The 12132-nt window shown below is 49.0% G+C and overlaps 3 non-coding genes across 3 annotated transcripts; all 3 read left to right on the top strand.

Annotated features, from left to right (window-relative positions):
• The first annotated feature begins 2997 nt into the window (after positions 1-2997).
• TRNAA-AGC (transfer RNA alanine (anticodon AGC)) lies at positions 2998-3070 on the top strand. Its single transcript has one exon. It is a non-coding gene; the product is annotated as a tRNA-Ala (tRNA).
• A 3717-nt stretch (positions 3071-6787) lies between these two features.
• TRNAA-AGC (transfer RNA alanine (anticodon AGC)) lies at positions 6788-6860 on the top strand. The gene has a single exon. It is a non-coding gene; the product is annotated as a tRNA-Ala (tRNA).
• Positions 6861-11599: 4739 nt separating this feature from the next.
• On the top strand, positions 11600-11672 carry TRNAM-CAU (transfer RNA methionine (anticodon CAU)). Its single transcript has one exon. It is a non-coding gene; the product is annotated as a tRNA-Met (tRNA).
• The last annotated feature ends 460 nt before the right edge of the window (positions 11673-12132 follow it).

Genomic DNA, 12132 nt, shown 5'->3' with positions numbered 1-12132 from the left:
ACACTACGGCACACGGGCATCACGTGACATTCAGCAGAAATGCGCTTTCGGAGGACTGATACTCAGTTAGACTTTGTAAGCCCATAGCATTTTTCTAAGAAGCGCCAGTCACGACCCGCAATCGGAACGTCGCCCACAAGGCTCATGCAAACCTACCGTTTCTAGGAGAGTTACGGCGCGTCACATGACCAAAGTTCCCCACATTGCCGTTCACTAATTGGTTGAGACATCATCGCGACAATAGCGCGAAAATTTGGAAATCTGGAAGGGGATATATCCATCATACGAGAGCGTAGGAGTCGGTGAACATGACGATATTGAGAAGAATGTTACCTGGCTGAAGGCATGCGTAACACAACGGTCTCTTAGAGGTGCCAGCTTTCAAAAGAAAAGCTCCTTTTCGCCTCTCTGTGGCACATATTCCCCCATCCCCCACCCCCGCGCTGAGTGCTGTTTCTCCTCTAACAGTCGAACGCTTCCCCAGCCTGTTGCCAGGCAGGAGCCACATAGGCTTGGGTATATATGCGATGTCGGCCTCGTTTCCATTGGTTAGCGTTGTTCATATTCACGTAATGGCTAAACATTATGGGGCATGCACCTTATTCCTCTGTTTGCCTGGGCTGGTGTCAATCATGCAGGGAAAAGGCTAAAGACAGCTGAAACGCGTCAAGAGCCGTCAACTAGGTCAGCTTACCCAATACTTTCAAGAGATGCATTGAGTAAAACGTCTGGACTTTTTGACGAAATAGTCACGGTACGTGACAAGACCTCGATCTATTAGTATTGCGCTACACCGTTTTCGCTGTGGTGTTGGGTTCCTCCCACTGGATGGTAATGGCCGTGCCTGTCCTTAGCGCTCCACCCGCATTGCACAGAGCACCATCTCCTCTGCGCGGGATTTACTTTCCTAAATGCCATAAGGTTTACACTATCTCTCCTCAGCAGACCACGGCGGGAGAGTGATGGCCACAAGCCACACGACCAGCTACTTCATCAACCAGGAGAACGAGTCGCCTCTTGGTGCACTCTGACCTGATGAAAGCGCCGAAGGGACAGCGAAAAGTACTGCTATAAAAGCAGAGTCTCGGTATTGCATGTTTCTATACCCCACACGAACGCATCGCTATGCAGCGCATGTGTGCGTGCGTGTATCTGCGTATGATAATGATGGAACGACAGCGTAGGTTGTGTTTTTCGTCCCTGCTGTATTCGGGCTATTCGCGAATTCAGATTGCGTTGACTTTCACAAAAGTCTATCTGTTTCGTTTTATGGTTCCTGCACTAGACTGACTTCACAATTCATCAAGCCACCACTTATCTTCATGATCTCATCCGTTATAGCCATTCAGTGAAAGGAGCCCACGTGGCGTGGTCTCGACATTCGGGGAGTCAGTACTGGCCGAGGCCGAGGTGCTCCAGCTCACCTGGACGTCTCACGCTGTACACGGCGCTGTAGCTCAAGTGGTAGAGCGCTCGCTTAGCACGTGAGACGTACGGGGAGCGATACCCCGTAGCTCCAAATCTGGATTTTGGATGACATGTCAGAGCATGAGGGCGTGCGCTTTGCCGTTTACTTAGCAAACAAAAGGATTCCGAACATGTACATCCTCGTTATGCGGATCACAGCTTTACATTGACATAAAAGGGTGGGACACAATTCAAACATCCTGTAGCGCTCCAACTTGAGTTGATATGGAGTTGGTTTCCAATCATAACCGGAGTTGCTTTGCCATAACCAGGGCTACTTTAGTGACTTACCACTTAGTCCTGGCCATGGATTAAAGATCAAAGGGTATAGAGCGCTCGCTTAGCACGTAATGGTTTGGGTGATCGATACCACGCAGCTCCAAAGACCGCGCTTAGTGATGAGCCAGGTATGAAGGCATTTCTTACCACGGCCGTTTAAAAAGGGAGCATCAGGTTAGCTCTTGCGTAAGTGGAATACCACACCATACGCTCACAGCAATGTGCTGACAAACGCAGTACATACCAGAGCGACGCCAAATAGAATTACGTTTGTATGTACAGTTGGTCTCGATTCCACAGGTCAGCGAAGTCCATAGGACGCCAAAGCAATAGCTCACAATTCTCGGGTATGCAGGTTATACCTATGTTTGCATGGGCTGTCATAAATCATAACGTGAATGTGACTGAGAACAGCTGAAATGTGCCCAACGCTTTCTACTAGTTCAGCTTAACACAGCCTTTCCAAAAGATGCGTCTGAGTAAAATGTCATTGTCCTTTTAGCAGAAAGCCACAGCACGTAGCAGCACTATGTTCGAAAGCCAACCTTGCTCCACTTCGTTTCCATCGTGCAGTTGGGTGTCTTCCAATGGAAAGAAATGTTCGTGCCTGCCCTTTGTGTAATCTCCCCGCAATGCACAGAGCCCCAGATCTGCGCGGGATTTTCGTTATAAGATTGCCTGAGGTTTAAAATATCTCTCCTCATTAGACCCGCCGTTGGAGGGTGATGGCCACAAGCCATACGAGGAGCTACTGAATCGGTCAGGAGGACAAGTCGCCTTTCGCCGCGTTCTGAGTCAACAAAAACGCCGAAGGGATAGAGTAGAGTGCAGTAGCAAGAGGGGTTCCATGTGGTCGCAAACAGAACAAGAGGGTCTCAGCATTGCACGCTACTACACACCCCACGAATCTGTCGCCTTAAAAGCCCTCTCTGTGTGCTTGTGTGGGTGCTTGTGTGTAGTCTGTGAATGGTAAAAAATGCGACCACGAATGCTGTCGTTTTTTTCGTATTCGAGCAGCCTATGTGGGCTGTTTGCTAATTCAGACTGCGTTAACGTGTTTACAACTACATTTCATTTCCCGGTTGCTGCACCAGTTTGGCTTCGCTGGTCACCCAGCGACCATCCGCACAAACTCATCTGTCACGGCTATTCAGTGAAAGGAGTCGACGGGGCGTGGTCTCGACATTCGGGGGTCAGTATCGGCCGAGGCCGGGCGCCCCTCGCTCACATGGATGTACCAAGTTCACACACGGGGCTGTAGCTCAAGTGGTAGAGCGCTCGCTTAGCATGTGAGAGGTACGGGGATCGATACCCCGCAGCTCCAGAATGCCAATTTTCGGATGACGTGTCAAGAGCACAAGGGCGTGCGGAAGCCGCCTAGTTACGAGCGGGAACGATTGCGAACGTAAGCGCTTTCGCCTTTCGGAGTACAGCTTTACATTAACGTCAAGGGTGCACCAAAACGCAAACACCCTAGAGCAATCGTAATTAGGTCGATATGCGTGAGCTTCAAATCATAACCATTATAAATCATACTTCGTCAGTTGATGCGTCATTGGGTACTTCACGGCGCATTCAGCTACAGAGTCTGTATGGTGCTGCCTGTCTCTCTTTCAAGCAGAAACAACGAGCACTTCGTTTTCAGTTCAGATGAAGATTTTCTTCTCGACAATTTTATGTTTCATGCGCCTCCACTATATTTGTCGTTTTGCTCCCTCACTGTGCATTACTTACAGCACTCCTAGCCACTAACGTAGGGACATCACTTGAAATCGCCCGGCTAGCAGTTCGTTAGCTGTAGAGGTCTGAACAAACTAATGATAACATTCAGCGGCCTCAAGGCTGCGTATCATATATTCCGTTCGCCAAATGTGTTTTACATTCATGTGCAGTTTGCAGCGTTCCTTGTAACGCTGCAAACTGTAACTGAAAACACCAAATGCAACGGACCAGGCAGATAAAGCAAAGCTGACAAACAAAAACAGTTTTAGAGATGATTTCTCCCGGCACAACACAGCAGGCAGCGAGCGCAAGATCGCGGTTTGCGCCGAGCTGAACTCCTGATCCAGCTTTTGTTGTGAAGTCCATGTTTGCATGGGTAATTATGTGGCATCAGAAATGCGACTGAAAATCTGATCGAAGCCCGCCAGACATCGCCTTGCCGTCGTTGTGCAGGATGTTGACGAGCAGGACATAGAACTGATGGCTGGCAACCTGAGAGTGTTTTCCGACTATGCACATCTAGGGATGACCCTGTAAAAGCTTAACACTGCAGTTATGCACGTGAGAGATTCCAGAGGCTCACAAGCGTTGCTAACAAAAATGGTTCCTCTTACCACCAGTTTCAACAATTGTCTGGAGCATTTAAGGAAATAAGCGTCATCAGATGCACGATGTTAAGGAGACCTGGTGTTGGAAAGCTGCCGCATGGAATGTCGATCAACAGTAAATGTTTCGACGATGTTTGGTTTGAGGAACTCGGTTGACGCTGCTGCTACGCCTGCTATGGCCTTATCTCCCCACATGTATATGCAGTTTGGATCGAAGACGTTCTGTGGTGTTAAAGAATGTCCCAAGGTTTGCTACTGCTCCGTCCCTAAACCCGACGTTTGTATTTGTATATACCTTTTAATGCTTCTTTCAGATAATTTGAGGCATGCTAATTTCAAATGTTGAGATGTTTAGTTACAAAAGAAAGCATGGAACTAAAAGAAGTTTTTGTCCTTTTTACTTAATGTGAGGCCGATATTTTTGTTCAGCTTCCGCTGTGGCTGCATTGAAATGACGACATTTTCCGCGACGAGGCCCATACAGGTTCAAAGCATGTGTGATTTTTGTAAAGGGACCTAACCTAATAACCAGTGTTTTTAATAACCAGTTTTAATTTTCTATAATTCCGTTAGGTTAGGTTAGGTTAGGTTAGGTTAGGTTAGGTTAGGTTCGGTTAGTAGAGCGCTTGCTTAGTATGTGAGAGGTACGGGATCGACAACGCGGAGGTCCAGAAGTGGGAGATTTTTAATGACAAACTGAAATCAATTGGTTATGCATGCGGTTGAAGGCATTCGGGGCGTTGCAAAACATGCTCGAAAATGTCTTCATGTCTTCGCACTATAAACAAAACCATTTTCTCAATTAATGCGTGAAGTTGCGTTTTTGTTCATTTTTCAGTGTTATGGCGCTTTTATGCTAATAATCAATAAACACCATGCCTAACAGTGGCTGACTTCTGTATAGCGGTCACGCACACGTATCGTCTGGAAGTGTTTGGCAGTGCTTGTATTGTCTCCTCCGTGGAGTTATAATCAGTTTTTATAATCAGGTTGCTTTAAAGCATGGAATAATACTCAATTTTCAAAATACTGAGAAAAGAACACATTCAGGGGCATGACTACAAGCACACCTGACCTAACAATTCTACATGATGCGTCTTTTCATAGGAACGTAACCTTGACACCCTCTGTCACCATAACTTGTGTAAAAGTGTTCATCTATTAGCCTTGCACCACGTCACCTGTGCTCCGATGGATCCTTTTCAGTGAATATAAAAAATTTTGCGCGCCACATGTGTGCTCTAAATGCGATCAACAGAGCGCCCCCTCTCGTAGACACGTCACGTACAGTAGAAGTGCGCTTTCGGAACATAAATACTCAGTTAGGCTTTGTAAGCCCACAACATTATTCTTAGATGTCCCAGTCACGACCCACACTATTGACATAGAAGCCTACCGTTTCTAGGAGACTTAGATTGCGTCTGCCGACAAAAGTTCCCCGCAATGCCGTTCCCCGATTGGTGGAGACATCATCGCGCACAATAGTGTAACAAGTTGGAAATCGGGGACTCGAGATATGCATCACACGAGAGCATAACAATTGGTGAACATGGCGATCTTGAAAACAATGCTGCCTGGCTGAAGGCATGAATGAAATAAGGGTTCCCTAGAGGTGTTAGCATTCAAAAGAAAAGCTCCATTTCACCTCTCCGTGGCACATATTCTCCCCCTCTCACCACCCCCGCGCTGAGTGCAGTTTCCTCCGCTAACAGTCGAACGTTTCCCCAGCCTGTTACCAGCCAGACGCCACATAGGCTTGCGTTTATATGCGACGTCGGCCTTGCTTCCATTGGCTAGCGTTGTTCATATTTACGTAATGGCTAAGCATTATGGACATGCACCTTATTCCTCTGTTTGCCTGGGCTGGCGTAAATCGAGCAGTGGAGATGGCTGAAGGCAGCTGAAACGCGTCAAGCGCGGTCAACTATGTCAGCTTTACCCAACACTTGCAAGAGATGCATCTGAGTAAAACGTCTGGACTTTTCGACACATAGTCACAGTACGTGACAAGACCTCGATCATTACTATTGCGTTACACCGTTTTCACGGTGGTGTTGGGTCCCCCATCGGATGGTGATGTCCGCTCTTGTCCTTTGTGTGCTCCGCCCAAAATGCACAGAGCACCATCTCTTCTCCGCGAGATTTCCGTTACAAGATTCCCTGAGGTTTAGACTACCTCTCCTCAGCAGACACGCGGCGGGAAGGTGATGGCTACAGGCCAAACGAGCAGCTACTTAATTGATCAGGAGAACGTGTTGCCGCTTGCTGCGTTCTGAACCAACGAAAATGCTGAAGGGATAGGAAAGAGTGCCGTTATAAAAGCGGTCGTCCATGCTGACAAACAGAAGCGAAGCGTCTCGGTATTGCATGTTGCTATACCCCACGCGACCCCGTTACTTTGCAGCACATATGTGTGTGCGTGTTTCTGTGCATGATGGAACGACAGGGTAGGTTGTGTATTTCGTCACTGTTGCATTCGGACTATTCGCGAATTCAGATTGCGTTGACTTTCACAAAATTCTACACGTTTCGTTTTATGGTTTCTACACTAAACTACCTTCGCAGTTCACCCAGCTACCACTTACCTCCATGATCTCATCCGTCAGGGCTATTCAGTGAAAGGAGTCGACGGGGCGTGGTCTCGACATTCGGGAGTCAGTATCGGCCGAGGCCCGGCGCCCTCGCTCACCTGGATGTCTCACTTGGCACGAGGGGCTGTAGCTCAAGTGGTAGAGCGCTCGCTTAGCATGTGAGAGGTACGGGGATCGATACCCCGCAGCTCCAAAATCCCGATTTTGAATGACGTCATGAGCATGAGGCCATGGGAAAGTCACCTAGTAACAAGCGAGCACGGTTCCGCACGTGTGCACTCTCGTCATGAGCATGAGGGCGTGCAGAAGCCACCTAGTTACAAGCGGGAACGGTTCCACACGTGAGCACTCTCGTCATCCGGATCACAGCTTTACACTGACATCAAAATGTGGGGTACAATTCAAGCATCCTAAAGCGCTAGAAACTGTGTCGATATGGACTTGGCCTCCATTTGCAACCAAGATTGATTCGCTATAACCAGGGTTGTTTTAGTACGCTTACTACCTCGTCCTGGCTATGGACTTTAGATCAAGTGGTAGAGCGCTCGCTGAGCATGTGAGAAATACAGAGATCGCTACGCTGCAGCTCTAGAGGCCGCGTGTTAATGATGAATCAGATATGAAGGCGTTACACTTGACGGCCACTTAAAAGTGAGAACCAGGTAAGTTCTTGGGCCAGGGAAATGCCCCCCCCATTATGCTGATAGCACTGTCCGACAAACCCAGTACATACCAGAGCGACGCCGAATAGGCTTGCGTTTTGTATGTACAACTCGCCGCGATCCCGTTGGTTAGTGTCGTCATATGACGCCTACGCCATGATTTAGAATTCTGGGGTATTTAAGTTGAGGCTATTTGCGTGAGCTCTCATAAATCATAACGTGAATATGAATGAGAACGCCTGAAACGCACCCAAGGCCGTCTACCCGTGCAGCTTAACTCAGCAGTTCCAAAATAAACGTCTAAGTAAAATCCCAGGGCCTTTTTACCAGAAAGTCACAGTACGTAGCAACACCTTGTTCAATAGTCAATTTTGCTTTACGTCGTTTTCATCTTGCAATTGGGTGCCTCTCAACGGAAGGTAATGTTCTTGCCTGTCCTTTCCGTGATCCCCCCGCAATACACAGAGCACCGCCTGCTCTGCGCGTATTTTTCGTTGCTAGACTCCCTAAGGTTTAGAAAATTATTTGGTTTTTGCATTAGGTTGGTATCATTCCGTTAGTTTGCACTAGCAATGCACACCACTAGCTACGTTCTTCTAGTCAGTCAGCTTCTCACGACATGAACACAACCAGCAGCAGCCCACGGCTTTGCACTGCACCAAACGCACTACCGCGCGGCGAGCAACCGAGCTCATCTGTCTCAAATGGTACGACGCTTTAAAACGCTGCGTGGCATACTGATCACGTTCGCCGCAAGGTACTGTGGCCAGCCGCGATTCTTACGACTAGTATTAAACCTAGCTATTTGGTATCTTATGCTGCTTAGTATGTGAACTGAATCTTGGGTGAAAAAAAATTGTAAAGAGCACTGATCTAAGGGACATCGGAAAAACACTGCGTCACCACTGATCCGTGACTTCAACGATTATTTAGTATAGCTTGTAGTATGTTTCTGTCACTTGCTAAAAACTATAGCGATTAAAGGTATTATCTTTGGCAGCATCTTATGACTCAGCTTGCTCATACAACGAAACGTCAAAGTTTCGACATGTGCTCTTCACTTTGCCACTTTGTAAGCGTTAGCGAATAACGACCAATAGTAAGCTTTGAGTTTCATTTAGCTGAGACAATCTGTTGTCATAAAGTCTGCTATGTTGAAATTGGTTTCAGTTTTCGCAATTTTGTCACTAGTGGGTTCGCAAAAGTGGCAATTTTTGTCACCGATCATATCCGGTATATCAGAGGCTTTTTCACCCCTGATGGACAGAGCGCCACCTCTTATGGACGGTTTTCTGTCACTTGATACCCATTCGCAGCCAGACAGCCATGCGTTTGAGCAACACGGCAAACAGCCTATGAGCAACACGGCAAACAGCACCACTACGGCACACGGTCGTGACGTCACGGACGGTAGAAGTGCGCTTGAGGAAGATTAATATTCAGGTAGGCTTTGTAAGCCCATAACATTATTCCAACATCCGTCAATCACGACTCGCCACCACCTCTAAAGCGAACCGGCGACACGCGTCTTCTGGACGGTGAACCGACCATAATACGGTCATCCCAAACGCCACCACTGACCCCACTGGCCGCGCCCTGGTCTTTGCGTCAGGCTCGACCCCAACAGCGGGTCATCGTCTGGCGGCCGTTCTGTCGGGTGCAGGGCCAGTCAGATCGAGCGGGAGGAGAGAAGGCGCCGGGTCCCTGGCACCGCCGACGAGCGGCCCGCCAACAGCAGCGTCTCCCGTCATGGCATCCCAGCGGTAAAACAGGGAGGCGATGGTGTGCCTCCCACTGGGAGAGGCTTACCGACTGCCGGTGCGGGGTCGGAGGCCGCCAAGAGCGTTCAGTGCCGATCATGCCCGCATGACGGCTGACTGATGCAGGCGGAAAACCCCCAAACGTGCTAAAGACATGATGGTCTGGTGGAGACCTTGCCTGGAGGGAACCGTGGCTTGGTGCCCATAAAAACCTGCCGTTCCTAGCAGAGTTACGTCACATCTCGTCACAAAAGCTCTCGGCAATGCCGTTCCCTAATTGGAAAACAACAAGAAAACGAACTATTCGGAAACCCGGCAGCGGAAAAATTAGTCTCACGAAAGCATGCCACTTCGTGGAGATAGCGATATTCAGAAGAAGATTGCATTGCTTAATGCATTGATAAGACAACGGTTTCCTCGACGCACCGGTACAGGAAAGAAAAACTCCTTTCCACGTGTTTCCTGCACAAATCCTTTTATCGTCATCCTCTCGTCTTACATATTGGCTAAACGCTATCGGATATGCACGTTATTCTCAGGTTTGCCTGGGCTGGTATAAATCATGACGTGGAGATACCTAAGAACGGCCGCAGGATACCTAAGAACGTGTCAAAAGACCGTTTACTAGTGCAGCTTTTCCCAAAAGCTCCAAGCGGTGCGTCTTAGTAAAATGTGAGCCTTTTTGCCGGAAGGTCAAGGTACGTTAAAACACCTTGTTCAATGGTCAATATTGCTCTGCATCATTTCCATCCTGCAGCGGGGTAGCTCCCTCAGGATGATATGTCCTTGCCTCTCCTTTGTGCGCAACACCCGCGATTCGCAGAGCACCACCTCTTCTGCGCGGGTTTTCCGTAACTAAATACCCAGAGCTTTAGACTATCTCCCCTCAGCAGACCCGCCGTGGGAGGGTGATGGCCACCCGAGCAGCTACCGACTAAATCAGGAGGACGAGTTGCCTCTTGCTGCGTTGTGAGCCAACAAAATCGCCAATAGGGATGGGGTGGAGTGCCGTTATGAAAGCGTTTCCCCGTGCTGGCGAACAAAAGCCAACTCCGCCTCGGCACTGCATGTTGCTATATCCCACGCGACCCCGCCACTTTGCAGCCCATTTGTGTGTGTGTGTGTGTGTGTGTGTGTGTGTGTGTATGTGTGTGTGTGTGTGTGTGTGTGTGTGTGTGTGTGTGTGTGTGTGTGTGTGTGTGTGTGTGTGTGTGTGTGTGTGTGTGTGTGTGTGTGTGTGTGTGTGTGTGTGTGTGTGTGTGTGTGTGTGTGTGTGTGTGTGTGTGTATCTGCGCATGATAATGATAGACCGACAGCGTAGGTTTTGTATGTCGTCCATGTTGTGTTTGGGCCGTCTATTTGGACTATTCCTGGAATTCCGATTGCTTTGACTTTCATAAAAATATTTCGTTTATGGTTCCTGCACTGAACTGGGTTCACGGTTCACCAAGCAACCACTCTTCATGATGTCCTCCGTCAGGGCAATTAAGTGAAAGGAGCCGACGGGGCGTGGTCTCAACATTCGGGGGTCAGTATCGGCCGAGGCCGGGCGTCCTCGCTCACCTGGATGTCTCACATGACACGCGGGCACGGGCTCCCGTCCGACCGGCAATTCTGAAGGTGCCACGACCAATCAGCGCGCGTCTGCGCGCGTCTACCGTCTTCCGCGCCTGGAATACTCCCACCCGCTCGGCATTGCCTGGAGATGGTATTCCAACTTTAGAAGCGCCGCCGGTAGATCTGTGACGTCACAACAACTGGCGCAGTGGCGGTCGGGAGGAAGACCGGGATGCTGCGCGGGCTGCATCGTGCGCGCGGGGGACTGCGGCTGTGCTATCCGGCCCTAATCGTTTATGACTTTCATGGCGGCAAACGTTTGCGGCGACAGCTGTTAATGTGCGGTTTTAATCCACATTGAGTACTGAAATCAGCACGTAGGAGGGCGACTGGGTCCTTAAAGCCATTACAAGATCGGTGTCACAATTCTGAGGTTGGTTAATGCCGCCATAAAAAGGCTTGTATTTGACATTTACAAATTACGAGAGAAACGTCCTGAAAAGTGAAGTATAGGCCTAAGCGCCTTGTGTTTAAAAGAAGTATCCATGCTGAAACTGGTTTTGTGAAAAGGTCTCGGACTTTGACCACCAATTCAACTTTGACGTGGTTTGGGCCGACCGTCACGACCAAAAGGTTTAAAAATTAAAATGAATGATTTCATATACAGTCTCTAGCTCTCTTAGTTTGTGATATCTTAAGAAGTGGTGAACTTGATTCCCTCCTCTCCCACATACAAACACATACACGCGCACTCGTCGTGTTAAGCTGAACACGCGGGTGCGTGCTTGAGCATAAGCTGTCAGTCTACGAAACTTTGGGGAGACCTTGTACCCTTACACCGCCATCCCCCCCCCCCTTACAATAAGAACGTGATCACCTCTTCATTGAGTAGGTTTGCGGCGTTCGTTTAATTACCCCTTCGTTCGTTTGGTTACCCCTTTCGCCCCTCACACGCCTCGGTAGCGCAGTAGGCAGCGCGTCAGTCTCATAATCTGAAGGCCGTGAGTTCGATCCTCACCCGGGGCACGTTTTAAGGCACCTACGGATCATGGCGGTTTTCGAACCATATCATTTAGCAAGCATGTGTCCTTCCTCTGCCCATCCCCTAAGTAACACAGGCGTCCGCTTTCGCCGGCGCGTTGCTCAGGAGGTAGAGGGGCTTAATTAAGCCTTCAGGACAGGACTGGCAACAGCATTGAGAAGCTTCAGGACGGATGTTTCACTTCAAAACCTCATATACGTGAAGAACACTCCCTTTAACTAAAACCCTGGAGCCGTTGACAGCATCCATCACCTTACGACTTAATTGCATTTGTCGCAGCTTCTCCTCCAAGAATTTCCCAGGATGTGTCATGACTGTGTGCACGTGACCATTGTGTGCACGAACCCTACGAACCCTCCGTTCCAGCCGGTTGCAGGCAAGGCCTGAGTCGGACACGACAGTATGTTGATATTCGGGTCGGGAACTTCTCGGCAGAAAAGCTGC

This window comes from Pollicipes pollicipes, unplaced genomic scaffold (genome assembly GCF_011947565.3).
Source record: "Pollicipes pollicipes isolate AB1234 unplaced genomic scaffold, Ppol_2.1 Scaffold_7231;HRSCAF=8579_pilon_pilon_pilon, whole genome shotgun sequence".
NCBI classification, from domain to species: Eukaryota; Metazoa; Arthropoda; class Thecostraca; order Pollicipedomorpha; family Pollicipedidae; genus Pollicipes; species Pollicipes pollicipes.
This window is presented reverse-complemented; position numbering and strand designations above follow the sequence as displayed.